Source organism: Eptesicus fuscus, chromosome 22, assembly GCF_027574615.1.
Source record: "Eptesicus fuscus isolate TK198812 chromosome 22, DD_ASM_mEF_20220401, whole genome shotgun sequence".
In the NCBI taxonomy this organism is placed as follows: Eukaryota; Metazoa; Chordata; class Mammalia; order Chiroptera; family Vespertilionidae; genus Eptesicus; species Eptesicus fuscus.
This window is the reverse complement of record NC_072494.1, coordinates 44,635,354-44,640,067: the sequence shown is the minus strand read 5'-3', so window position 1 is coordinate 44,640,067 and position 4,714 is coordinate 44,635,354. Positions and strand designations below refer to the sequence as shown.

General features: G+C 46.0%; 1 pseudogene; it reads right to left on the bottom strand.

The window, feature by feature from the left end:
- Positions 1-3,194: 3,194 nt before the first annotated feature.
- On the bottom strand, positions 3,195-4,465 carry LOC129148028 (neurofilament light polypeptide-like; annotated as a pseudogene).
- Positions 4,466-4,714: the final 249 nt, after the last annotated feature.

Genomic DNA, 4,714 nt, shown 5'->3' with positions numbered 1-4,714 from the left:
AAAAGCTATTTGAAGAAATAATGACTGAAAACTTCCCCCACCTGGTGAAATAAATAGACTTACAAGTCCAGGAAGCACACAGAACCCCAAACAAAAGGAATCTAAAGAGGACCACACCAAGACACATCATAATTAAAATCCCAAGAGCAAAAGACAAAGAGATAATCTTATAAGCAGCAAGAGAAAAACAGTTAATTACCGACAAGGGAGCATCCATACGATTGTCAGCTGATTCCTCAACAGAAACTATGCAGGCCAGACGGGAGTGGCAAGAAATAATAAAGTGATGAATAACAAGAACCTACAAACAAGATTATTCTACCCAGCAAAGCTATCATTCAGAATTGAAGGGCAGATAAAGAGCTTCACAGACAAGAAAAAGCTAAAGGAGTTCATCAACACCACACCAGGATTATATGAAATGCTGAAAGGTATTCTTTAAGAAGAGGAAGAAGAAGAAAAGGGTAAAGATAAAAATTATGAACAACAATTACATATATCTCAACAAATGAATCTAAAAATCAAGTGAATTAAAAATCTGAGGAACAGAATAAACTGGTGAATATAATAGAATCAGGGGCATAGAAAGGGAGTGGACTGACAATTCTCAGGGGGAAAGGGTGTGGGGGTGCAGGAAGAGACTGGACAAAAACCGTACACCTATGGATGAGGACAGTGTGGGGGAGGTAAGGGTGGGGTGAGAACCAGGTGGAGGGGAGCTATGGGAGGGAAAAGAGGAACAATTGTAATAATCTAAACAATAAAGATTTATTAAATTTTTAAAAAAGAAGAAAAAAGAATTTGGAGTCCTCATTTGCATGAAGTGAACCTATCACTCAACAGGGGTGGGTAGTTCTCTATATATAAGTCAGCTCCTCTCTGGCTGGGGAACGCACTTTCCCTTTCCACCAAAACCTGAAGACTAAAGACTGAGTTTCCCCAGCTAGAGATTAAACACCTAAGACATCTTGCAGAGCATAGCAGGGAGCATGTGGAGCAGACAAGAAGAGAGCAGGGCCACCTCACAGCCATGCGGTATCATAATTAAGCCATAACACTATTGAGCTGTTCCACGGCCATGGTGTTCTCACAGCCATGCTCAATCACAATTGAGCTGCTTGCACTGAATAAAGTTCACCTTTCGAAGCACTCCAAATTGGGATTCCTATTGGCCTTGAATTGGCACCCACAACCATCGGTTGACACCTGAATGGAGATCCCAAATTCTAATGGAAATTATCTAAGTCAGGGAAATATTCAAGTAAAACTAAATAGGGGACAAAAATCTCCCAAGTCGGATCTGGGTGGTTGTAGAGGTTGTGGTTGAATCTGGGATAAAGAGGTGAACTGCACCTCAGCAAAAAATGAATGCTTCCTTTATGGTTACAGAAATTAAATGTAGTGGGATTAAGTCATTTACAAAGGCTAGGACAGGGAATCTGAAAGACTTTATTTTAGTCTTTAAACTGTTATTCACTAGTTGTGTGACCTTGGGCAAGAAAGTTATCCTCATAAGAATTCTACCTCCAGGAAAAATTGAAGTCTGACTGGGGAATATAAGCAGTGGTTTATACAAATTAATTTTTGCCATCCTGCCTATTTAAGATCATGAACTACTTGCAATTATAAGATTTTATAATTCCGGAGGTAAGGACCCTGTAGTTCAGTTTTTATCTGGACTGGTTTTCAGTTTTAACCGATGGCTCAGGTGACACACATTTCCACCTAAAATCTTGTTTGGTAGTATTTTATAAAGTTGCATTTTCTATCATTTCTTTCAATGAGAATAAATATATAGATAATTTAGAGTAGAGGAGGTAGAATCTGAAAGCACTCAGCATAATTGACCTCCAAGATCAAGAATCTAAATCCAAGGAGGTGTGTTTTAAGGAATGAAAAGAATTTAACTTGTCTGAAGCATGAGATTCATAGAAGGAGCTGCTGGGAGTGAAGACTGGGAAGGAAGTTGAAGTCACATCAGGAGAGATCTAGATACCATGCCAAAGATGCTGGATTTGATGTTATAATAAACTAGTGGCCCGGTGCACGAAATCGTGCATGGGGGTGGGGGAGGGGAGGTGTCTCTCAGCCCGGCCTGCATCCTCCCCAATCTGAGACCCCTGTGGGATCGGGCCTAAACTGGCAGTTGGACAACCCCCTCGCAATCCGGGACTGCTGACTCCTAACTGCTCACCTGCCTGCCTGCTTGATCACCCCTAACCATTCTGCCTGCTGGCCTGATTGCCCCCAACTGCACTCCCCTGCCGGCCTGCTCACCCCCAACTGGTCCCCTCTGCCGGCCTGCTCACCTCCAACTGCCCCCCACTGCCAGCCTGATCACCCCCAACTGCCTTCCCCTCCTGGCCTGATCACCCCTAACTGCCTCTGCCTCAGTCCCACCACCATGGCTTTGTCTGAAAGGACTTCTGGAAGGTCTCATGGTCTAATTAGCATATTATCCTTTTATTAATATAGATAGGATATGACATACTGCCATAACTATAACATATGTACCAGTATTACTCTATGAGAATACATACTTCATGCGATAGGAAGGCATCTAATACATTACATTGTATATGTTGTAAGTAATAGGAAATACTGTATTCATAGCAATAATATACACCCTGTGACTTCCCTTCCTGATTTGAGAATGGTTCCCCAGTTCTTTGAACGTTTCCTGGCCCCTAATGTATTTTTTTTTGTCATTCGATGCAACTTTATTTATTGTTTATCACACATGATTTGAGGTCTTTAATTTCTAACCACCAAAGATTCAAAGGACTATTTTTTTCCATGAAGTTTAACATTAACATCAGTGAATTTATGTATTCATGTGTTTTTATTGTAAGCATCTGAATTATTCACATTGCCATAGATCCTGAACTCATAAGCATGGACCATGCACAGGCTGGCAGCAAGCCAGGAAGCCACTCTGCAAGCAAACGGATACTCTGCATAAGGAGAAAAGTCATAGCACAACATTTAATGTCCAACCTGAGTCACCTCAGAATGTTATATATATTGACTTCTTAATTCATATAGTATGGGGAACTCAACTGCTTGGTTGGTGACAGGGTTGACCTGGTTTTGGGAGGATTATTCCTGAAATAATTAAGGGAAGGGGGGCTCAATATTTTCTTGGTTGCTTGCTCCTCCCCAGCACCTTCATCTTTCTTCTCATCCTCAGCTTCTTGGGCATCTTCTCCTTCACCTTCACCTCCTTCTTCCTCCTTTGAATCCTCAAATTCTTCCTTGGCACCTTCTTCCTCTTCCTCTCCTTCCTCTTCATCAGCCACTTTCTTCCCCTTCTCCTCCTTTTCAGCTTCTCCTTCAGAGGGATGTTCATCCTTAGCTTCTTCGGCTTTTGCAGCCTCAATGGTCTCCTCCACCTCAATCTGCTCCTCCTGGATGTGGCTGGTGTATTAAGAAGGGAAGGAGCGAGAGGACATCAAGTAGGAGCTAGTCTGTAAACCACCTTAGGCAGATCAACCAAATATCTGGGGACTCTGGGAGTAGCCACTGGCTATGCTTTCCACGCTGGTGAAACTGAGCTGGGTCTCCCCACCTTCCAAGAGTTTCCTGTAAGCTGCAATGTCAATGTCCAAAACCACATTGAGGAGGCCCTGGTATTCTTTTAAATATCATGCCATTTCACTCTTTGTAGTTATCAACTCATTTTCTAATTTGTTGATTGTGTCCTGCATAGCACTAACGTCAGAGTTCTGCTTATCCTCCAGCTCTCGCAGCTGCTTTCCCAGAGCTTAGTTCATACCCCGGCATGCTTTGATCTCCAGGGTCTTGGCCTTGAGCAGGCAGCAGCTTTCAGACACCTCCTTTTTGGTGACGCGCACCCCGTAGGTGTTCTTGACAGTGCTCTCGGTCAGCACAGTGAAGCAGCTCTTGTACCATTCTTTGGCATTCTGCATGTCCTTGGCAGCCAGCTTCTCATACTGGGCGCGGATGTCCTTGAGCGTGGCAGAGTGGTCGGACTTGGAGAACATGTCCATCTCCATGGAGATCTGAGCATACTGGATCTGCGCCTACAGCTCAGCGATCTCCTCTTCATGCACCTTCTTCAGAAAGGTGATTTAGTTCATCAGGCTGTTGGTTGGACTTTTCAAGCTCAGCGCCAGCGAGAGCCACCTCATCTGCACCTTTGCGTGCCTCCATCAGCCAGCCCTCTGCGTCATCATGGTTCAGCACCTCTCCCTGGTAGCATGCCTGCAGGTTGCTCCCAGTCCCTTCCAAGCCCTGGTGCCTGCTAACTGCCCACTGCCCTCTCCTCGCCAGGAACCGGTGCGGTGGGCCGGGGCACAGGCATCCCATTTTCATTAAAATGTTCAACCCCAGCCTGCTCCACCTGTGTCCACAGGTGGCCCAGGCACAGACAGTGATCCCAGAGACCCTGGCCACCCCAGCCTACCCAGGGTTCCGATAGCTGCCTGGACACCGTGGGCGGCATCAGGAGCTGCCCCCGCCCCACTGCCCGGTTACCTATCGTGGCCTCGACCCAGCAGGAGGCATCAGGCGCTGCCCACCTGGCCTGCTGGTTCCCCATGGCAGCCTGGACACTGTGGGCAGAGTCAGGAACTGCCCTCCGCCCACTGCCCGGTTACCTATTGTGGCCTCGACCCAGCAGGCGGCATCAGGCGCTGCCCGCCTGGCCTGCCCGGTTCCCCATGGTGGCCTGGACACCATGGATGGAGTCAGG